A 25553-nucleotide genomic window follows, 5' to 3' on the forward strand; every position below is an offset into this window, starting at 1 on the left:
GTGAGTGTAGAACTGGTAGTGCATTGGTTTGGTGGATCGGAGGTTACTGCAGGTGAGTCTTCAGGTTCCTTTTGAAGGCTTCCATGGTAGGCAAGAGTCTGATATGTTGGGGTAGTGTTATGAATAGATAATTCAGAACCACAATGGACCTTGAAGTTCAGAGCACACAAAGTGACCTGCCAATAACCAAAAACATAGGACGAGCTCTGAGACGTGGGAACTTTGCTGACCGCAATCCCTAATCCTATCACACCACACTAGAGGTAGCCGTGGATTGCGCCTAACGCTCCCTATGCAACTCGGCACAGCCTAAGAAACTAGCTAGCCCTGAAGATAGAAAAATAAGCCTACCTTGCCTCAGAGAAATTCCCCAAAGGAAAAGGAAGCCCTCCACATATAATGAATGTGAGTAAAGATGAAAATACAAACACAGAGATGAAATAGATTTAGCAAAGTGAGGCCCGACTTACTGAATAGACCGAGGATAGGAAAGATAGCTTTGCGGTCAACACAAAAACCTACAAACAACCACGCAGAGGGGCAAAAAGACCCTCCGCACCGACTAACGGTACGGAGGTGCTCCCTCTGCGTCTCAGAGCTTCCAGCAAGCAAGAAAAACCAATAAAGCAAGCTGGACAGAAAATATAGCAAACAAAAGTAACACCAGCAGAACTTAGCTTATGCTGGGCAAACAGGCCACAGGAACGATCCAGGAGGAAGCAAGACCAATACTAGAACATTGACTGGAGGCCAGGATCAAAGCACTAGGTGGAGTTAAATAGAGCAGCACCTAACGACTTAACCTCATCACCTGAGGAAGGAAACTCAGAAGCCGCAGTACCACTCACATCCACCAACGGAAACCCATAGACAGAATCAGCCGAAGTACCACTTGTGACCACAGGAGGGAGCTCGACCACAGAATTCACAACAGGGTAGAGAGTTGTTATGATACGGTGGTCTAGGAGCAACATGGAACGAGCTCTGAAGGAAGTGGTAACTGTACTGACCGCAGTCCCTAAGCTCAACACAATACTAGAAGTAGCCCTGGAATGCTCCTAACTCTCCCTAGGCATCTCATCACAGCCTAAGAGCTAACTACCCCTAAAGAAAGAAGCAGGAAAACTATCTTGCCTCAGAGAAAATCCCCAAAGGATAGATTAGCCCCCCACAAATAATGACTGAGTGGAGAGGGAAAAGACATACACAGAATGAAACCAGGATGAGCACAGGAGGCCAGTCTAGCTAAATAGATAGGACAGGATGGAATACTGTGCGGTCAGTATAAAACACTACAAAAATCCACGCAGAGTTTACAAAAAAAACTCCACACCTGACTAAAGGTGTGGAGGGCAAATCTGCCTCCCAGAGCTTCCAGCAAGACAGAATAAATTCACACTGATAAGCTGGACAAACCTAGAAAGCACAGAATGGATAAGTCCACAATCTATGGACAGAAAAGAGCAAGCAACAACTTAGCTTAGCTGAACTGGTCAGGATAACAGGGAACTCCAAAGAGATGTGAATCCAACCAGAAACCATTTACAAGTGGCACTGGCTGAAGACAGAGCCAGACCTAAATAGCCGAGCAGAAGAGAAGATAAGTGGAGGCAGCTGATGACAGCTAACTCCAAGGAGCAGCCATACCACTAGAAACCACAAGAGGGAGCCCAAGAGCAGAACTCACAAAAGTGCCACTTACAACCACCGGAGGAAGCCCAAGAGCGGAATTCACAACAGTACCCCCCCCCTTGAGGAGGGGTCACCGAACCCTCACCAGAGCCCCCAGGCCGATCAGGACGAGCCAAGTGAAAAGCACGAACCAAATCGGTGGCATGGACATCGGAGGCAACAACCCAAGAATTATCCTCCTGGCCATAACCCTTCCACTTGACAAGATACTGAAGCCTCCGCCTCGAAAAATGAGAATCCAAAATCTTCTCAACCTCATATTCCAACTCTCCCTCAACCAACACCGGGGCAGGAGGGTCAACCGAGGGAACAACGGGCACCACATATTTCCGCAACAAAGATCTATGGAAAACATTATGAATGACAAAAGAGGCAGGAAGAGCCAAACGAAAAGACACCGGATTAATAATTTCAGAAATTTTATAAGGACCAATAAACCGAGGCTTAAACTTAGGGGAAGAAACCTTCATAGGAACATGACGAGAAGACAACCAAACCAAATCCCCCACACGAAGCCGGGGACCAACACACCAACGGCGGTTAGCAAAACGTTGAGCCCTTTCCTTAGACAACGTCAAATTGTCCACCACATGAGTCCAAATCTGCTGCAGCCTGTCCACCACAGAATTAACACCAGGACAATCAGAAGGCTCAACCTGCCCAGAAGAAAAACAAGGATGAAAACCAAAATTACAAAAGAAAGGTGAAACCAAAGTAGCCGAACTAGCCCGATTATTAATGGCAAACTCGGCCAACGGCAAGAAAGACACCCAATCATCCTGATCAGCAGACACAAAGCATCTCAAATAGGTCTCCAAGGTCTGATTAGTTCGCTCAGTTTGGCCATTAGTCTGAGGATGAAACGCCGAAGAAAAAGACAAATCAATGCCCATCCTAGCACAAAAGGCCCGCCAAAATCTAGAGACAAACTGAGAACCTCTGTCAGACACAATATTCTCCGGAATGCCATGCAAACGAACCACATGCTGAAAAAATAATGGAACCAGATCTGAGGAGGAAGGCAACTTAGGCAAAGGTACCAGATGGACCATTTTAGAGAACCGGTCACAAACAACCCAGATAACAGACATCTTCTGGGAAACAGGAAGATCCGAAATAAAATCCATGGAAATATGCGTCCAGGGCCTCTCAGGGACCGGGAAAGGCAAAAGCAACCCACTAGCGCGGGAACAGCAAGGCTTGGCCCGGGCGCAAGTCCCACAGGACTACACAAAAACACGCACATCGCGCGACAAGGAAGGCCACCAAAAGGACCTAGCAACCAAATCTCTGGTACCAAAAATCCCAGGATGACCAGCCAACACTGAACAATGAACCTCAGAAATTACCTTACTTGTCCATCTATCAGGAACAAACAGCTTCCCCACTGGACAGCGGTCAGGCTTATCAGCCTGAAATTCCTGAAGCACCCGCCGCAAATCAGGGGAGATAGCAGAAAGAATCACCCCCTCCTTAAGAATGCCAACCGGCTCAAGGACTCCAGGAGAATCAGGCGAAAAACTCCTAGAGAGGGCATCAGCCTTAACATTCTTAGATCCCGGAAGATACGAGACCACAAAATCAAAACGGGAGAAAAACAGGGACCATCGAGCCTGTCTAGGATTCAGCCGCTTGGCCGACTCGAGGTAAATCAGATTCTTATGATCGGTCAGGACCACAACACGGTGTTTAGGTCCCTCAAGCCAATGTCGCCACTCCTCAAACGCCCACTTCATAGCCAACAACTCCCGATTGCCGACATCATAATTGCGTTCCGCAGGCGAAAACGTTATGGAAAAAAAAGCACACGGTTTCATCAAAGAACCATCAGACTCCCTCTGAGACAAAACGGCCCCTGCCCCAATCTCAGAAGCGTCGACCTCAACCTGAAAAGGAAGAGAAACATCCGGCTGACGCAACACAGGGGCAGAAGTAAATCGGCGTTTAAGCTCCTGAAAGGCCTCAACAGCCTCAGAGGACCAATTAGTCACATCAGCCTTTCTTCGTCAAATCAGTAAGGGGCTTAACCACACTGGAAAAATTGGCAATGAAACGGCGATAGAAATTAGCAAAGCCCAAAAATTTTTGAAGACCCTTCACAGATGTGGGTTGGATCCAGTCATGAATAGCTTGGACCTTAACAGGATCCATTTCTATAGACGAGGGAGAAAAAATAAAACCCAAAAAAGAGACCTTCTGAACTCCGAATAGGCACTTAGACCCCTTCACAAATAAAGCATTATCACTAAGGATCTGGAACACCATCCTGACCTGCTTCACATGAGACTCCCAATCATCGGAAAAAATCAAAATATCATCCAAATATACGACCATGAATTTATCAAGATAATTGCGGAAAATATCATGCATGAAAGACTGGAACACAGATGGAGCATTAGAGAGCCCAAATGGCATCACAAGGTATTCAAAATGGCCTTCGGGCGTATTAAATGCAGTTTTCCATTCGTCACCCTGTTTAATACGAACAAGATTATATGCCCCTCGGAGGTCAATCTTAGTAAACCAACTAGCCCCCTTAATCTGAGCAAACAAATCAGTAAGCAAAGGCAAGGGGTATTGGAATTTGACCGTGATCTTATTAAGAAGACGATAATCAATACAGGGTCTCAAGGAGCCATTCTTCTTAGCAACAAAAAAGAAACCCGCTCCCAATGGTGATGAAGAGGGCCGAATATGCCCCTTCTCCAAAGACTCCTTGATATAACTCCGCATGGCGGCATCCTCTGGCACAGACAGATTGAAAAGTCGGCCCTTAGGGAACTTACAACCAGGAATCAAGTTAATAGCACAATCACAGTCCCTATGTGGAGGAAGGGAACCTGACTTGGGCTCATCAAATACATCCTGGAAATCCGACAAAAACTCAGGGACCTCAGAAGAGGGGGAAGAGGAAATTGACATCAAAGGAACGTCACTATGTACTCCTCGACAACCCCAACTAGTCACCGACATAGTTTTCCAATCCAGCACCGGATTATGTTCCTGTAACCATGGAAATCCCAGTACAACAACATCATGCAGGTTATGCAACACCAGAAAACGGCAATCTTCCTGATGTGCAGGAGCCATGTACATAGTCATCTGTGTCCAGTACTGAGGTTTATCCTTGGCCAAGGGTGTAGCATCAATACCCCTCAAAGGAATAGGGCTCTGCAAAGGCTGCAAGGAAAAACCACAGCGCCTGGCGAATTCTAAGTCCATTAAGTTCAGGGCAGCGCCTGAATCCACAAATGCCATGACAGAAAAGGACGACAATGAGCAAATCAGGGTCACAGATAAGAGAAATTTAGGCTGTATAGTACTAATGGTAACAGACCTAGCGACTCTCTTAGTACACTTAGGGCAATCAGAGATAACATGTGCCGAATCACCACAGTAAAAACACAGCCTATTCTGACGTCTGAATTCCTGCCGTTCTATTCTAGTCAAAATCCTATCACATTGCATAGGTTCAGGACTTTGCTCAGAGGATACTGCCATATGGTGCACAGCTTTGCGCTCGCGCAGACGCCGATCAATCTGAATGGCTAGAGACATAGATTCGCTCAAACCGGCAGGCGTAGGAAAGCCCACCATAACATCTTTAAGGGTTTCAGAAAGACCTTTTCTGAAAATAGCAGCCAGAGCCTCTTCATTCCATTTAGTGAGCACAGACCATTTTCTAAATTTCTGGCAGTATAACTCTGCCGCTTCCTCACCTTGACACAAGGCCAACAGGGTTTTTTCTGCATGATCCACAGAATTAGGTTCGTCATACAATAATCCGAGCGCTTGAAAAAATGCATCTACATTCAATAATGCCGTATCCCGTTTCAAGAGAAAAAGCCCAGTCTTGAGGGTCACCACGCAGCAAGGATATGATGATTTTCACTTGCTGAATGGGATCACCAGAAGAACGGGGTTTCAAAGCAAAAAACAATTTGCAGTTATTTTTAAAGTTCAAAAACTTGGATCTGTCCCCTAAAAACAAATCAGGAGTAGGAATTCTGGGCTCTAAAGCCGGAGTCTGGACAACATAGTCCTGGATACTCTGTACTCTTGCAGCAAGTTGATCCACACGAGAAAACAAACCCTGAACATCCATGCCAAAGCATATATCCTGAACCACCCAGATATCAAGAGGAAAAGAAAAAAAAAAGACAAACCAAAGCACAGAAAAAAAATGGTTCAGAACTTTCTTTTCCTTCTTTTGAGATGCATTTAATTCATTTTTGGCCACTTGTACTCTTATGATACGGTGGTCTAGGAGCAACATGGAACGAGCTCTGAAGGAAGTGGTAACTGTACTGACCGCAGTCCCTAAGCTCAACACAACACTAGAAGTAGCCGTGGAATGCTCCTAACTCTCCCTAGGCATCTCGTCACAGCCTAAGAGCTAACTACCCCTAAAGAAAGAAGCAGGAAAACTATCTTGCCTCAGAGAAAATCCCCAAAGGATAGATTAGCCCCCCACAAATAATGACGGTGAGTGGAGAGGGAAAAGACATACACAGAATGAAACCAGGATGAGCACAGGAAGCCAGTCTAGCTAAATAGATAGGACATGATGGAATACTGTGCGGTCAGTATAAAACACTACAAAAATCCACGCAGAGTTTACAAAAAAAACTCCACACCTGACTAAAGGTGTGGAGGGCAAATCTGCCTCCCAGAGCTTCCAGCAAGACAGAATAAATTCACACTGATAAGCTGGACAAACCTAGAAAGCACAGAATGGATAAGTCCACAATCTATGGACAGAAAAGAGCAAGCAAAAACTTAGCTTAGCTGAACTGGTCAGGATAACAGGGAACTCCAAAGAGATGTGAATCCAACCAGAAACCATTTACAAGTGGCACTGGCTGAAGACAGAGCCAGACCTAAATAGCCGAGCAGAAGAGAAGATAAGTGGAGGCAGCTGATGACAGCTAACTCCAAGGAGCAGCCATACCACTAGAAACCACAAGAGGGAGCCCAAGAGCAGAACTCACAAAAGTGCCACTTACAACCACCGGAGGGAGCCCAAGAGCGGAATTCACAACAGAGAGTTCCAGAGTAGGGGTGATGTGTGGGAGAAATCTTGCATTCGGTTGTGGAAAGATGAGAAAAGAGGGGAGTCGAGAAGGAGATCTTGTGAGGTTTGGAGGTTGCATGCAGGTAAGTACCGGGAGACTAGGTCACAGATGCATGGGTTGTGGATGGCTTTGAATGCCATGGTTAGGGTTTTGAACTGGAGTCTTTCAGTAATGGGGAGCCAGTGCAGGGATTGTTGACATAAGAGAGAGGCTGGGGAATGGTGGGGGGACACGTGGATTAGTCGGGCAGCAGAGCTTAGAACAAATTGGAGGGGTGAGAGTGTTAAAGGGGAGGCCACAAAGTAGGAGGATGCAGCATTGAAAGCGGGAAATGATGAGGGCATGCACTAGAGCTTTTGCAGATTGTAGTGTGAGGACTGTATGGATCAGGGAAATATTTTTGAGTTGAAGTCGGTAGGAAGTGAAAAGGGCTTGGATATGTGGTTTGAACGAGAGATCAGGGTCAAGGATTACACCGAGGCAGCGAGCTTGTGAGACTGGGGAGAGTGGGCAGCCATTTACTTTAATGGATAGGTCCATTGGGGGAGTCGAGTGAAATGGAGGAAAGATTATGTATATACACTACCGTTAAAAAGTTCAGGGTCACCCAGGCAATTTTGTGTTTTTTTTTTGTGTTTTCTATGAAAATTTTTTTTATTTGAAATAATAACTTTCTCTTTCAAACTTTGCTTTCATCAAAGAATGCTGCCTTTGCAGCAATTACAGCATTGTAGACCTTTGGAATTCTAGCAGTTAATTTGCTGAAGTAATCTGGAGAAATGTCACCCCATGCTTCCAGAAGCACCTCCCACAAGTTGGTTTGGCTTGATGGGCACTTTTTGCGCAACATACGGTCAAGCTGTTCCCACAGCAGCTCAATGGGGTTGAGATCTGGTGACTGCGCTGGCCATTCCATTACAGATAGAATACCAGCTGCCTGCTTCTTCCCTAAATAGTTCTTGCATAATTTGGAGGTGTGCTTTGGGTCATTGTCCTTTGTAGGATGAAATTGGCTCCAATCAAGCGCTATCCACAGGGTAGGCATGGCATTGCAAAATGGAGTGATAGCCTTCCTTATTCAAAATCCCTTTTACCTTGTACAACTCTTCCACTTTACCAGCACCAAAGCAACCCCAGACCATCACATTACCTCCACCATGCTTGACAGATGGTGCCAGGCACTCTTCCAGCATCTTTTCAGTTGTTCTGCGTCTCACAAATGTTCTTCTGTATGATCCAAACACCTCAAAATTGGATTCATGTGTCCATAACACTTTTTTCCAATCTTCCTCTATCCAATGTCTGTGTTCTTTTGCGAATATTAATCTTTTCCTTTTATTAGCCAGTCTCAGATATGACTTTCTCTTTGCCACCCTGCCCTGGAGGCCAGTATCCCGGAGTCGCCTCTTCACTGTAGACGTTGACACTGCCGTTTTGCGTGTACTATTTAATGAAGCTGCCAGTTGAGGACCTGTGAGGTGTCGATTTCTTAAGCTACAGACTCTAATGTACTTGTCTTGTTGCTCAGTTGTGCAGTGGGGCTTCCCACTTCTCTTTTTACTCTGGTTAGAGTCTGTTTGTGCTCTCCTCTGAAGGTAGTACTACACACTGTTGCAGGAAATCTTCAGTTTCTTGGCAATTTCTCGCATGGAATAGCCTTCATTTCTAAGAACAAGAATAGACTGTCGAATTTCACATGAAAGTTCTTTTTTTCTGGCCATTTTGAGAGATTAATGGAACCAACAAATGTAATGCTCCAGATTATCAAAGGAAGGTCAGGTTTATAGGTTCTCTAATCAGCCAAACTGTTTTCAGCTGTGCTAACATACTTGCACAAGTGTTTTCAAGGGTGTTCTAACCATCCATTAGCCTTTTTACACATTTAGCATACACAAAGTACCATAACAACACTGGAGTGATGGTTGTTGGAAATGGGCCTCTATACACCTATGAAAATATTGCATTATAAACCAGACGTTTGCAGCTAGAATAGTCATTTACCACATTAACAGTGTATAGAGTGTATTTCTGAATCATTTAATGTTAGCTTCATTGGAAAAAAAACTGTGCATTTCTTTCAAAAATAAGGAAATTTCTAAGTCACCCTAAACTTGATTATTACAAGGAATGTAAGGCCTCTAACTAATATGATGAGGGTGGAAAAATTGGGCTTTTTTAGCTTAGAATAAAAGACGTCTCAGAGGGGATCTAATTTCTATGTATAAATATACATGTGGTCAATAAAATGGATTGGCAGATGACTTATTCCTTACAAAGACCATACTAAAGCCCATTCCTGGAGATAGACGTAAACTCCTCACCATGAGGGAAGCATTCTGGATTTTAAAATTAAATACCAAGTACCCTAATGGGATGAAATTCAGAAATAACTTATTTTATATTTACTTTTCATATGATCATTGTATTGATTTTGATCTACCGTATTTTTCGGACTATAATACGCACCAGACCATAAGATGCACCCCAAATTATAAAAAAAAAAGAAAATAGGGGACAAAAAATAATGTGTCAAATGGGGGTCCGTCTTACAGTCCGAATTCAGCTTACCGGGGGGGATCGGTACAGGTGCAGGAGTGGTTACAGTGGTTGATCGGTGGTCCAGGCTGGTGCGGTGGCCTCCGGGAAATCCCATTACAGGCTGGTGCGGCAATGGTGATCTGTGTTGCGGTGGCGGTGCTCTGTGCTTGGGCGGTGGCTATCTATGCTGCATGGGGGGCTCCTCCAGCATTTTGTCAAAGCCCGGAGGCCCCCGCAGCTCCGTTGCTGCGATGCGGTGGCCTTCGGGAAAATGGCCACTGGGGGATGCGCATGCTCAGATTCAGATCTCGACAGCAGACCTACACCTGGTGCACACCGCGAAACGACGCATGCGTACGCATCTGCAAACAAAAACATGTCCTTGCGTACACAAAGTTAAAGATACATAAGCATGCGGATCGTTTGCTGCGCACACAGAAGCAAATGTGAACCCGGCTTAATGATACCTACTGTAAGTTGCTACTAGAGATAAAAGGACAATTTCTCGCAACTATGAGTCAGTGCTCCCGGACTATGGACAGTAGCTGTGTGAATTTCCTTAGCTTCCAAGTACCCTGGCATAGTGTTTGATTTGATGGTCTGGTGTGATGTCATCTATGCTAGCCCAGCTAATTATAACCCGAGCCTAAGATCATAGAGGGTAATTAAATTTGCGCACCTCCTGTCCACGGCCAAAGAGCACTGACCTGGACCATGGTTGCATGAAGCGATCAGCTCATCTGTAGTTACTACCTTATAGGTCAAAATAATTATAACATTTGACTCTTAACAAGTCTTGACCCAACAGCAGACAGTTGATTTGGGGTTCTTTCCCAAGCAGGGTAATTGTAGGAGAGAGAGGCCTTTGTTGGAGATCATTATATACATAAATGTATGTTTCAAGGCCTTTTCTGCCATTTTTTGGAATCATAAAGCTGTTTTTGCTACATATTAGTCACTTTTTGCAATCTTAAGCTGCTTCTGCCACTTTTAAAAAGTGAGTGGTAATGTCTATGTGGTGAACTCTGCAAATAAAACCAAAGTCAAATTTTCTGAATTGCAACTTTTTAAAAAGTCCCAAAAGAATTTACAATTCTCATGTAGTGCCAACATCCCTACTCGCTTCTCTTCTCCCCGACAGGGATACTGGGACACTCACCGACGCGGCCCCATCCTGCACTTCCTCCTCCTTCCTCCCTGGCCACTGCCTGAAGTCAATGCATGGCAAACAAATCTCCAGACAATGTGCTTAGGGCGGGTGCGGTCCCTCCTCCTTAGTGACGGAGCCAAATTTTTGAAATCTGACCAGTGTCACTTTATGTGGTAATAACTCTGCAACGCTTCAACAAATCCCAGTGATTTTGAGAATGTTTTTTCGTGACACATTATACTTTATGATAATGGAAAATTTAGGTCGATATTTTTTGTGTTTATTTATAAAAAAAATATCAAAAATTTGAGAAAAATGTTAAAAAATTTGCAATTTTCAAACTTTGAATGATTATCCCTTTAATCCAGATGGCCATACCACAGCAAACCATTAATAAATAACATTTCCCTCATGTCTGCTTTACATCAGCACCATTCGTAAAATGTTATTTTATTTTGTTAGCATTTTAGAAGGATTAAAAATGTAGCGGCGAAATTTACAAAATTTATTTTTTAGGGACTTATCCATGTTTGAAGTGCCTTTAGGGGTCTCACATATTGGGAAGCCCCCAAACGTGATACCACTTTAAAAACAGCACCCGCTGACATATTGAAAACTGCAGTCAATTAGTTTATTAACCCTTCAGGTGCTTTACAGGAATTAATGCAAAGTGGCATGATAGGAATGAAAATGTGCATTTTTACCACCTAAATATCTCTAACTTCTGAACAGATTACAACAGCCATCAGACTCTACGGCCGCTATTTGATCATGAATTGCCATGGCAAACATCAGGACCACAAAATCAAGATCTGAGGGCGCCAATTTGGTTAAATAGGAAGCCCCCCTAACAATGATGTAGTCACTATTGACAGCAGCATCTAAGGGGTTAAACAGAGTTGGACGGTGCAAACACTGATCGTGGCTGATGCAGCAAGTTGTCAGCTATAGTGGACAGCCGACAGCTACTGGATTGTCACCGGTATGGGGATGCTATTCTCTTAAATCTCAGGTCAGTTAAAATACGTATTGGCTGTCATTAAGGGGTTAAAGGTGCCACACGCGCCTGTCACGAGGGTGTCACGTCCCCCTGGAAGATCTGAAGTTAGACGGTCAGGTCAGATAATGAGTCTCAGGTCTCCTTTAGAGATGGTGTGATTTGTTTCCCATATTAAATGGATTTAGTTTCCACTGGTGCTCAAGAGGTTAATGACCCCTTCTATGCTGGTCTGAAACATGCAGCTCCATTTCCGCTGCTTCTGTTCTGGTCATTACCTCTATCTATAAAAACTGGTCAGACCTACTTGTCCTTGCCGGTGAAAAATTTGTCTTCCTGTGCTAAGGCTACAGCTAAGTGGTTGGAGTAGAGTTGTTGCAGTAGTGTTCTGTGTTTCTCCTCCTGGCCCCAGGTCCCATTTAGTTTATTCTTCCCTGTCCCTATCCTCCACCCTATTGTTGGTTAGTACTTTTGTATGATAGAGGTTTTCTGTTATCCATGTTTTGTCTTTGTGTCTTGTTAGGGTCCCAGTTACAGAGACAGTTTGAGGCTCCCCTTCCTTACCTAAGACCATCACAGCATGACAGCGCTGTCCTAAATTGTCCCCAGCCAATGGCTGGGATACACTTATTGCTTAAGGCATCTCCACCTGTATGGAGGTGGCTATGTAACGTTGTTTGTTTGTTCCCTGCATGCTTGCTAGTTTCCAGGTCCTTGTCAGTTAGTATCCATTAATTCCGCTAAAATTTGCCCATCCCTAACCCTACCTACTGATTCTTGCCAGTCCTTGCTACTACCTGTCTTGTCAGTCTGTATTTCAGCCGAAACCCCAGCACCTAACGTGTAAATCAGATGGACCTGCCTGCACTTGCTGTAATAATCTGTATATCAGCCGGCCCTGTCTGCACCTGTTAGTGCTTATCTGTATACCAGCCGTACCCATCTGCATCTGTGGTTACAGTGTTCCTGAAAATTCTACCTGTATCAGCTGTACTCTCCTACTGGGCCATTCCAGCTACCTGTCCCTTGCAGGTCAACTGCCGTGCGTCCGAGGTCTGTCCTGTAGTAGCAACTGGTGTCCTTAGGGAGTCAAGCGTAACCCCACCATCAGGGACTCTAGTGAAGAGTCAGGTGCTCACCTAGTCATGCCCCTCAAGGCTTTCCTCAGACCACCGTACAGTGGTTCGACCACTCCTGTTACATCTCACTCTAATAGGGGATGGTGTAAAAAGTGGAGAAACAGCTCTAGAGATGTAACACGGACACCACATAATTTATCAAGCATTATGCAACATTTTGGTAAATTTGGAGTAAATATCAGCAAGGTAGCCACAAGCACAGCTGACATGGAATTACCCTTCATGGTAAATCTCTTTGTAGGGAATCCTTCCTTACTTCTTTCACTGTTACATGAAACACTGCAGTAGTGCCAATCCTGTGCCACAGTCTGCACATCGGACATGCTGAAAACCGCTGGAATTATGTGCACTACTGACACAATGAACTGGTGCTTTCACACAACTTATCTTTCATCTCTAAATTAAGTGTTCACTATTAGTATTTATATTTGTTTTCCTGTTAATGTCTTTTCTTTGGGTATTTAACTAATTCAACAGCTGACAGCAGTATCTCCCATGCCTACTCTTACTTCCCGGTCATAGACAAAGGCAACCACTGGAACTCCTAACCCACCAGCTTTGTTGTCTTCTTGCCAAGAGAACACTCTTGTAGCATTCATGAGCTGTGTTTAATTCAAGAGCACTTCAATTCTAACACAAAGCAGCAGAGTGGTATGCTCTGTATAAAGCTCCTTCTGAGCAAAACAAGATGGCCAAATAACATTGCCGCAGCTATAAAGACCCAGTAACCTGCTCCGACACAAGCTGGCCCAATTAGCCAAAGCCAAAACAGCTTTCAGCCCTTGGAGAATTAAGGAATGTGCTCCTCATACTCCCAATAATGCAACCTAACTGAAGCTCTCGATATTGATCGCTCCGGGTTGAGAGGAAAACATTTGGTATTGTAAGCAATCTGCCCCAGTCAGCGGGTTAGTTCTCACACAGTAAATTACCTGACTCGGTGACTCTAACCCGAGACACTAAAGTTCTGAGCAAACATTCTACTTTTATCGCCCTCCTTTATCGAGCTACGCATTAATGAAAGGTTAAAAAAAAATACATGGATGCTAACTCCACATAGGGATTACAAAACATTAACTTCTCATACGTTCCCTTAAAGAAAAGATGACACTTATGTCACAAACGGATGTGGTTTTCACAGATTAAATGATTGACAGGCGTAAAAGGCTTTTAATAGAGAGTCCATAGGTAAGGATTTTTTTTACATGTGTTAACGGTTATCTTTAGTTAGAAAATGCAGTCTGCAATCTTCATTCCTTTATTCATTCTCAGACCCCCTTATATGCAGTCTCATCTAAGTGTAAGATTTTTCTCTTCTGATTGTCTCTCTCAGTAATATAGGCTGGATATATGAGCTTTGTGAGTATCCATGATGCTGTTGTTTTCCTTAGCCCAAGTATCAGTACAGCTTCTATCCTGCACATATTTCCTTTTAATGTGCTTTCTTCCTTATCAATAAACTCTACCCAACCCAAGACTTTAGATCATTTCCCATGTTTTCACTGTGCAACAATACAACCCGATTCCCCTCTATGCTGCGATCGCTAAAATTGCGAGGGGAGAGCGAGAGAACTAGAAGAACTAAGATCAGGATTTCTGAAGGATTTGTGTCTTTTCTGCAGATCACTGAACTACATAAAGAACATACAGAAACTATGCAGCAACAAAAACAATTTAATGAAAATGGATTAGGAAGTTGTTTAACTTAGCAGAAAACAATTCTGTGTTAAAAGTGTACAAAGCCTTTAAATTTCAAGATCAACTAAAACTGAAAGTATGCCTACAAGGACACGACTAAAAGTCTGCCAAATAGGTGCATTAATAGTTTTCTGTCTCTATATAAGAAAACATGTAGAATAATTTATCGAACAGCTACAAGATGTATGCACCAGGGCAGGTCCACATGACAAAAAATTTCCACCATGGATTTGGCCATAAATTTATCAGCACAACCTACATGTGTTATTAACAGATTTTGCTGGAAATTCACTGGCAATTTTACCAAAAAACAAAACAAAGCAAATCCATGAGAAAAAGAACACTCTGCAGATTTGAAATTTCTACAGTATGATGATATTTCTGTGCAGAAAAAGTTCACGGAATGTGGATGAGTTTTAGAAAAGGTCTACTACATGCCTGCCACTGTAATCCAGTGCGAATTTTATCTGTGCAAATCCGTAAATCAAATTCGTAGCAATTCCATCCCGTGTGGACTTACCTACGTAGTGACAACTCTAGAGACAAGAGGCATCGATATTTCCCTTTTCATGATATCGGAATGAACTATCTCCAGATTTGCAACAATGTATGAACATTGGCTAGCAATGATGCATCATGAAAATTAATTTGGTTGTCTAATCGATGCAACACGGCATCATTTTTCAATACATTATAATATTTATTGAGTGAAGTTTGCCTTTATTTAAAATGACTATTGTAAAGCTATCGGTTACTTGTAAATTAACAAGAAGGTCCGAGTTTGCTCATCAAGTAGGTAAAACCGCACGGGATTGAATTGCTGTGAATTTGACATACGGATTTGCACATGTAAAATTCGCACTGGATTACAGTGGCAGGCAAGTAGTAGACCTTTTCTAAAACTCATCCACTTTCCGTGAACTTTTTCTGCATAGAAATATAACTCCGAACACCATACTTCAGAAGATGCCTTTGTCCAAGCAAGACATCTTTAATTCAAACTACCAACAAGGTAAATTCTGGTCCAGAATAACTTACGAAGAATGTATGGCTAAAAAAATGCCAGGCAGACATTTTGGGCATGGACAAAATCTTTACTATTCTTTGACAGTAAAATATATGTACACAAGTATTGTGCCCCCTACATCTACAGCCCTCATTCTAAATCTATAGATATTGATATGAAGTTGGTCCCGTTGCAGCTACTACACCTTCCACTCTTCTGGGAAGGTTTTCAAATGGCTGTAGGAATTTTTAACCAATTCATCCAGAAGAGAATTTGTGAAGTCAGACAAACATGTTGGATGATAGGGCCGGAATCACAAACTCCGATCTAGTTTATTACATAGGTGTTGGGTGGGGTTGAGGTCCAGGCTCTGTGTGGCCAGTCTTGTTCTTCCACACCAAACTCATCCAACCATGTCTTTATAGACCTTGTTCACAGGGAACAGAAAAGGGCCTTCCCCAAACTGTTCCCACAAAGTTGGAGGCAACAATTGTCCAAAGTGTCTTTGCTGAAGTTTTAACATTTTCCTTCCTTAGCACAAGGAGGCCAAGGCTGGGCTCTGAAAAACAACCCTACAGCATTATCCCTCCTCAGACAAGTAAAGTTTTGGGTTTTGCTAAACCAAAACTCGTCCATCAGATGCCAGAGAATGTTCCGTTACTCCACAGAACATTCTTCCAATTCTGTAGAGTCCAGGGCTTTCAACCACTTTATATGGCACATGGCATAATGCTTGGTGATGTAAAGTTTGCGTGGAGCTGCTTGATCATGGATGCCTAAGCCATGGATCTCCTGGCGGGGATAGAGTTTTTGTACCAATATTAATGCTGAAAGAGGTTTACACTTCTGTCGTAGAAATTTTGTGACGCTTATGTACTCTGCATCTCAGTGCTCTATAACTATGTGGCTTGCCACTAGTAGAAATAAACCTGGCACTCAGGATAGTTTGAATGTATAACTGATTTATTTGGCCTTTCTACAGCGACTCGGATGGCTCTTCTCAGCGCTGTTCTCTGATAGTTCCCATACGGCAATCAGTTCTGATGAAGGACAAAACAGACCGAAACGTTAATTTGTGGATTGCCAAATAAATCTGTTATACATTCAAACTATCCTGAGTGACATGTTTATTGCTACTATTTGATTACGGGTGGCAACCCTACTTAGGCACCAGAGAAACTCAACCAGGAGTGCCGTAAATCCCTTTTCTATATAAGGGGCCTGCCACTTCATTGCTGTGCTTCCTAAATGCTTCCACGTTTCAATAATATCACTTAAGAGTTAATGGTGCAATATTTTGAAAAGAAAAAACAAAATTACAAACAAACTGATTTGTAAAGGTGGTGTCCTCTCACACTACCACACTCCAATCCAATGAGCTTTTCTGAACGAGCCATTCTAAAATGTTTCCAAAGGCAGACAATGTCTGGGGCTGGATTTTATTCACCTGCGACAATGGGACTGGATGAAAAACTTGAGTTCAGTTAGGCTGGTTTCACACTTGCGTTTTAAAACGCAGCAGTTTAAACGCAAACGCATTTGGTGCAAAAACGCGTTTAAACGCGTTTAAACGCAGCGTTTTTTAGACGCATGCGTTTTTGCGTTTAAACGCGTTTTGACGCGTTTAAACGCGTTTTTCCCTGCGTTTGCGTTTTTGAAACGCATGATGAGAAGTGTGTGACAGCTGCCAATCATCAAAATCAACTAGAAAACCCACTATAAACATAAATACCTAGGGTTAGGGTTAGGATCCCTAGTAACCCTAGGGATCCTAACCCTAACCCTAACACAAACCCTAACCCTAACCCTAGGGATCCTAACCCTAACACAAACCCTAACCCTAAAACACAAACTCTAACCCAAACTCTAACACAAACTCTAACACAAACTCTAACACAAACCCTAACACAAACCCTAACACAAACCCTAAACCTAACCCTAACACAAACCCTAACACAAACCCTAAACCTAACCCTAAGGATCCTAACCCTAACCCTAACACAAACTCTAACCCTAACCCTAAAACACAAACTCTAACCCTAACCCAAACTGTAAAACAAACTCTAACACAAACCCTAACCCAAACTCTAACCCTAACCCTAGGGATCCTAACCCTAACACAAACTCTAACCCTAACCCTAACAATCCTAACCCTAACACAAACCCTAACCCTAAGGATCCTAACCCTAACACAAACTCTAACCCTAACCCTAAAATACAAACTCTAACCCTAACCCAAACTGTAAAACAAACTCTAACACAAACCCTAACACAAACCCTAACCCAAACTCTAACCCTAGGGATCCTAACCCTAACACAAACTCTAACTCTAACCCTAGGAATCCTATCCCTAACCCTAACACAAACCCTAACCCTAACACAAACTCTAACCCTAACCCTAAAACACAAACTCTAACCCTAACCCAAACTGTAAAACAAACTCTAAAACAAACCCTAACACAAACCCTAACACAAACCCTAACCCAAACTCTAACCCTAACCCTAGGGATCCTAACCCTAACCCTAACACAAACCCTAACCCTAACCCTAGGGATCCTAACCCTAACCCTAGGGATCCTAACCCTAACCCTAACCCTAACCCTAGGGATCCTAACCCTAACCCTAGGGATCCTAACCCTAACACGAACCCTAACCTGTTATGATAGACAATTCAGTAACACAATGTACATAGCGATCAGAGCACATACAGTGATCTGACAATAACCCAAAATAATAGAACGAGCTCTGAGACGTGGAAACTCTGTAGACCGCAATTCCTGATCCTCTCCAAACACAACTAGAGGCAGCTGTGGATTGCGCCTAACGCTCCCTATGCAACTCGGCACAGCCTGAGAAACTAACTAGCCTGAAGATAGAAAAATAAGCCTACCTTGCCTCAGAGAAATACCCCAAAGGAAAAGGCAGCCCCCCACATATAATGACGGTGAGTAAGATGAAAAGACAAACGTAGGGATGAAATAGATTCAGCAAAGTGAGGCCCGATATTCTAGACAGAACGAGGATAGGAAAGATAACTTTGCGGTCTACACAAAACCCTAAAGAAAACCACGCAAAGGGGGCAAAAAGACCCTCCGTACTGAACTAACGGCACGGAGGTACACCCTTTGCGTCCCAGAGCATCCAGCAAAACAAATAGACAAGCTGGACAGAAAAAATAGCAACAAATAGCAAAGAAGCACTTAGATATGCAGAGCAGCAGGCCACAGGAATGATCCAGAGAAACACAAGTCCAACACTGGAACATTGACAGGAAGCATGGATCAAAGCATCAGGTGGAGTTAAGTAGAGAAGCAGCTAACGACCTCACCAGATCACCTGAGGGAGGAAACTCAGAAGCTGCAGTACCACTTTCCTCCACAAACGGAAGCTCCCAGAGAGAATCAGCCGAAGTACCACTTGTGACCACAGGAGTGAACTCTGCCACAGAATTCACAACAGTACCCCCCCCCCTTGAGGAGGGGTCACCGAACCCTCACCAGAGCCCCCAGGCCGACCAGGATGAGCCACATGAAAGGCACGAACAAGATCGGGAGCATGGACATCAGAGGCAAAAACCCAGGAATTATCTTCCTGAGCATAACCCTTCCATTTAACCAGATACTGGAGTTTCCGCCTTGAAACACGAGAATCCAAAATCTTCTCCACAATATACTCCAATTCCCCCTCCACCAAAACCGGGGAAGGAGGCTCAACAGATGGGACCATAGGTGCCACGTATCTCCGCAACAATGACCTATGGAATACGTTATGTATGGAAAAAGAATCTGGAAGGGTCAGACGAAAAGACACAGGATTAAGAACCTCAGAAATCGTATACAGACCAATAAAACGAGGTTTAAACTTAGGAGAGGAAACCTTCATAGGAATATGACGAGAAGATAACCAAACCAGATCCCCAACACGAAGTCGGGGACCCACACGGCGTCTGCGATTAGCGAAAAGTTGAGCCTTCTCCTGGGACAAGGTCAAATTGTCCACTACCTGAGTCCAAATCTGCTGCAACCTGTCCACCACAGTATCCACACCAGGACAGTCCGAAGACTCAACCTGTCCTGAAGAGAAACGAGGATGGAACCCAGAATTGCAGAAAAACGGCGAAACCAAGGTAGCCGAGCTGGCCCGATTATTAAGGGCGAACTCAGCCAAAGGCAAAAAGGACACCCAGTCATCCTGATCAGCAGAAACAAAGCATCTCAGATATGTTTCCAAGGTCTGATTGGTTCGTTCGGTCTGGCCATTAGTCTGAGGATGGAAAGCCGAGGAAAAAGACAAGTCAATGCCCATCCTACCACAAAAGGCTCGCCAAAACCTCGAAACAAACTGGGAACCTCTGTCAGAAACAATATTCTCTGGAATGCCATGCAAACGAACCACATGCTGGAAGAACAAAGGCACCAAATCAGAGGAGGAAGGCAATTTAGACAAGGGTACCAGATGGACCATCTTAGAAAAGCGATCACAGACCACCCAAATGACTGACATCTTTTGAGAAACGGGAAGGTCAGAAATAAAATCCATAGAGATACGTGTCCAAGGCCTCTTCGGGACCGGCAAGGGCAAAAGCAACCCACTGGCACGAGAACAGCAGGGCTTAGCCCGAGCACAAATCCCACAGGACTGCACAAAAGTACGCACATCCCGCGACAGAGAGGGCCACCAAAAGGATCTAGCCACTAACTCTCTGGTACCAAAGATTCCAGGATGACCAGCCAACACCGAACAATGAAGTTCAGAGATAACTCTATTCGTCCACCTATCAGGGACAAACAGTTTCTCCGCTGGGCAACGATCAGGTTTATTAGCCTGAAATTTTTGCAGCACCCGCCGCAAATCAGGGGAGATGGCAGACACAATTACTCCTTCCTTGAGGATACCCGCTGGCTCAGATAAACCCGGAGAGTCGGGCACAAAACTCCTAGACAGAGCATCCACCTTCACATTTTTAGAGCCCGGAAAGTTTGAAATCACAAAGTCAAAACGGGCAAAAAACAACGACCAACGAGCTTGTCTAGGATTCAAGCGCTTGGCAGACTCGAGATAAGTCAAGTTCTTATGATCAGTCAATACCACCACGCGATGCTTAGCTCCTTCAAGCCAATGACGCCACTCCTCGAATGCCCACTTCATGGCCAGCAACTCTCGGTTGCCCACATCATAATTTCGCTCAGCAGGCGAAAACTTCCTGGAAAAGAAAGCGCATGGTTTCATCACTGAGCAACCAGAACCTCTCTGTGACAAAACAGCCCCTGCTCCAATCTCAGAAGCATCAACCTCGACCTGGAACGGAAGAGAAACATCTGGTTGACACAACACAGGGGCAGAAGAAAAACGACGCTTCAACTCTTGAAAAGCTTCCACAGCAGCAGAAGACCAATTGACCAAATCAGCACCCTTCTTGGTCAAATCGGTCAATGGTTTGGCAACACTAGAAAAATTGCAGATGAAGCGACGATAAAAATTAGCAAAGCCCAGGAACTTTTGCAGACTTTTCAGAGATGTCGGCTGAGTCCAATCATGGATGGCTTGGACCTTAACCGGATCCATCTCGATAGTAGAAGGGGAAAAGATGAACCCCAAAAATGAAACCTTCTGCACACCAAAGAGACACTTTGATCCCTTCACAAACAAAGAATTAGCACGCAGGACATGAAAAACCGTTCTGACCTGCTTCACATGAGACTCCCAATCATCCGAGAAGATCAAAATGTCATCCAAGTACACAATCAGGAATTTATCCAGGTACTCACGGAAGATGTCATGCATAAAGGATTGAAACACTGATGGAGCATTGGCAAGTCCGAACGGCATCACTAGATACTCAAAATGACCCTCGGGCGTATTAAATGCAGTTTTTCATTCATCGCCTTGCCTGATTCTCACCAGATTATACGCACCACGAAGATCTATCTTAGTGAACCAACCAGCCCCCTTAATCCGAGCAAACAAATCAGATAACAATGGCAAGGGGTACTGAAATTTAACAGTGATCTTATTAAGAAGGCGGTAATCTATACACGGTCTCAGCGAACCATCCTTCTTGGCTACAAAAAAGAACCCTGCTCCTAATGGCGACGATGACGGGCGAATATGCCCCTTCTCCAGGGATTCCTTCACATAACTGCGCATAGCGGTGTGCTCAGGCACGGATAAATTAAACAGTCGACCTTTTGGGAATTTACTACCAGGAATCAAATTGATAGCACAATCACAATCCCTATGCGGAGGCAGGGCATCGGACTTGGGCTCATCAAATACATCCCGGTAATCAGACAAGAACTCTGGAACCTCAGAAGGGGTGGATGACGAAATTGACAGAAATGGAACATCACCATGTACCCCCTGACAACCCCAGCTGGACACCAACATGGAATTCCAATCCAATTCTGGATTATGGGCTTGTAGCCATGGCAACCCCAACACGACAACATCATGCAGATTATGCAACACCAGAAAGCGAATAACCTCCTGATGTGCAGGAGCCATGCACATGGTCAGCTGGGTCCAGTATTGAGGCTTATTCTTGGCCAAAGGTGTAGCATCAATTCCTCTCAATGGAATAGGACACTGCAAGGGCTCCAATAAAAACCCACAACGTTTAGCATAATCCAAGTCCATCAAATTCAGGGCAGCGCCTGAATCCACAAACGCCATGACAGAATACGACGACAAGGAGCATATCAAGGTAACGGACAGAAGAAATTTTGACTGTACAGTACCAATGGCGGCAGACCTAGCGAACCGCTTAGTGCGCTTAGGACAATCAGAGATAGCATGAGTGGAATCACCACAGTAGAAACACAGCCCATTCAGACGTCTGTGTTCTTGCCGTTCAACTCTGGTCTTAGTCCTATCGCACTGCATAGGCTCAGGTTTAATCTCAGGTAATACCGCCAAATGGTACACAGATTTACGCTCACGCAAGCGTCGACCGATCTGAATGGCCAAAGACATAGACTCATTCAAACCAGCGGGCATAGGAAATCCCACCATGACATCCTTAATGGCTTCAGAGAGACCCTTTCTGAAAATGGCTGCAAGTGCAGATTCATTCCATTGAGTGAGCACGGACCATTTTCTAAATTTCTGGCAATATAGCTCTATCTCATCCTGAGCCTGACAAAGAGCCAGCAAATTTTTTCCTGCCTGATCTACTGAATTAGGCTCATCATACAGCAATCCAAGCGCCAGGAAAAACGCATCGATATCACTCAATGCAGGATCTCCTGACGCAAGAGAAAATGCCCAGTCCTGAGGGTCGCCACGCCAAAAAGAAATGACGATCCTAACCTGTTGCGCTGTGTCACCAGAGGAGCGAGGTTTCAAAGCCAGAAACAGTTTACAATTATTCTCGAAACTCAGAAATTTAGTTCTATCTCCAAAAAACAAATCTGGAATAGGAATTCTCGGTTCTAACAAAGAATTCTGAACCACAAAATTTTGAATATCTTGAACTCTTGCCGTGAGCTGATCTACACATGAAGACAGACCTTTAATGTCCATTGTAACACCTGTGTCCTGAACCACCCAAATGTCTAGGGGAAAAAAAAGACAAATCACAGTGCAAAGGAAAAAAAATGGTCTCAGAACTTCTTTTTTCCCTCTATTGAGAATCATTAGTACTTTTGGCTTCCTGTACTGTTATGATAGACAATTTAGTAACACAATGTACATAGCGATCAGAGCACATACAGTGATCTGACAATAACCCAAAATAATAGAACGAGCTCTGAGACGTGGAAACTCTGTAGACCGCAATTCCTGATCCTCTCCAAACACAACTAGAGGCAGCTGTGGATTGCGCCTAACGCTCCCTATGCAACTCGGCACAGCCTGAGAAACTAACTAGCCTGAAGATAGAAAAATAAGCCTACCTTGCCTCAGAGAAATACCCCAAAGGAAAAGGCAGCCCCCCACATATAATGACGGTGAGTAAGATGAAAAGACAAACGTAGGGATGAAATAGATTCAGCAAAGTGAGGCCCGATATTCTAGACAGAACGAGGATAGGAAAGATAACTTTGCGGTCTACACAAAACCCTAAAGAAAACCACGCAAAGGGGGCAAAAAGACCCTCCGTACCGAACTAACGGCACGGAGGTACACCCTTTGCGTCCCAGAGCTTCCAGCAAAACAAATAGACAAGCTGGACAGAAAAAATAGCAACAAATAGCAAAGAAGCACTTAGCTATGCAGAGCAGCAGGCCACAGGAATGATCCAGAGAAACACAAGTCCAACACTGGAACATTGACAGGAAGCATGGATCAAAGCATCAGGTGGAGTTAAGTAGAGAAGCAGCTAACGACCTCACCAGATCACCTGAGGGAGGAAACTCAGACGCTGCAGTACCACTTTCCTCCACAAACGGAAGCTCCCAGAGAGAATCAGCCGAAGTACCACTTGTGACCACAGGAGTGAACTCTGCCACAGAATTCACAACACTAACCCTAAGGGATCCTATCCCTAGGGTTAGGGTTTGGATCCCTAGGGTTAGGGTTTGTGTTAGAGTTTGTGTTAGGGTTTGTGTTAGGGTTTGTGTTAGGGTTTGTGTTAGGGTTTGTGTTAGGGTTTGTGTTAGGGTTTGTGTTAGGGTTTGTGTTAGGGTTTGTGTTAGAGTTTGTGTTAGAGTTTGTGTTAGGGTTTGTGTTAGGGTTTGTGTTAGGGTTTGTGTTAGGGTTTGTGTTAGAGTTTGTGTTTTAGGGTTAGGGTTAGGGTTGGGGGTGGCTTATAAGTGTGTATTCTTGTGTTTTTCTATAAAAACGCATGCAAACGCATGTGCTTAAAAACGCATGCGTTTACATAGACATCAATACGTTTTTTTGCCGCAAAAAAACGCCGCTAAAATTACTACATGTTGCATTTCTGCAACAAAACGCATGCAGATAAAAAACGCATGCGTTGCAAAAACGCGTCAAAACGCATGCAAAAAACGCATGCGTTTTTAATGTTAAGTATAGGGAAAAAAACGCATGCGTTTTTTGCGTTTTTTACCGGAAAAACGCAAAAAAACGCAAATGTGAAACCACCCTGTGCCTAAATCTTGTATCAGGTGAAGCATAGTCCTACATGGACGTTCAAAACCTAAACCAGTTGCCGCAGCTCCTATTGATGACACTTTCTTTTAGAGTACTAGCTAAAATCTGACCTAAAACATTTTAGGTAACGACTAAGTCATTAGATTTCCAGAATTTCTGAATTATTAAAATCTTTTACTCCATAAAACAGGAAGAGAAAATTTCCATCGTACTCACCATTTTAGGAAACAACGGTCTTTATTTTCCGGAGTGCTGGCCAACGAGAACTAACCAATGCATAAAGAGATGACAGGCACATCCAATAATAAAAAAATCTTCAAGATTTATTCCAAATACATATCTTTAAAAATCCATACAAGGATGATGTTCTGCAGGAACCGCTCTGACGCGTTACTGTGACCTTAGTCATACAGCTTGCTACGCGGGGACAGTAGGCGTAAGAGTGGTTCCTGTACCACATCATCCTTGTATGGATTTTTAAAGATATGTATTTGGAAAAAAGCTTGAAGATTTTTTTATTATCGGATGTGCCTGTCCACCTCTTTTTTGAATTGTCTTAGGCTACGTTCACATTAGCGTCATGCGACGCTGCGTCGCCGACGCACGGCAACGCATGCGTCATGCGCCCCTATCTTTTACATTGGGGACGCATGCGTTGCGTTGTCGTGCGTTTTCGGTAAAACGCACGACGCATGCGTCGTTTCACCGCACCTGGGTGGCGTCGGAGACGCGACAATGTTGCATTTTTCGAGCGTCTAAAAAACGCATGCGTCGCACTTGCGTCGCTCGTGCGTCGACATTGCGTTAAAATCTCCATTGAAACACATTGACAACGCACTTGCGTCGCATGTGTGCGTCGTGCGTGCGTTGTACGACGCATGCGTCGTTACATAAAATTGAACAAAAAGGTGTCTAGACAGTGTCTAGACAGTGCAAACAGTAGATAAACATCCCCCCTATATAAAGAAAATGTTTGGATTGTTTGTCACTTCTACTGCAGCATCTTGAGGCAAGAAATCCATCACCAGAACACTTCTACACATCCCAGAACACTTCTACTTATCCGCTGTCCAGAGATGTAAGTATACAATGATTCTGTGCATTTTCTACATGTGGTTTAAAATTATTTTTGCAAGTTGTGTTTTATATTCTGCACTGTGGTTAAAGATATTGTTGTACTTTTAGTCTGGTTGTGATGTATGGC

At 43.9% G+C, this 25553-nt stretch overlaps 1 protein-coding gene across 2 annotated transcripts in view; it reads right to left on the minus strand.

Moving 5' to 3' along the window:
- Positions 1-25553, minus strand: part of MGMT (O-6-methylguanine-DNA methyltransferase) — a 545121-nt gene that overhangs the window by 276938 nt on the left and 242630 nt on the right. The window lies entirely within an intron of this gene.

Source organism: Ranitomeya imitator, chromosome 2 (genome assembly GCF_032444005.1).
Source record: "Ranitomeya imitator isolate aRanImi1 chromosome 2, aRanImi1.pri, whole genome shotgun sequence".
NCBI classification, from domain to species: Eukaryota; Metazoa; Chordata; class Amphibia; order Anura; family Dendrobatidae; genus Ranitomeya; species Ranitomeya imitator.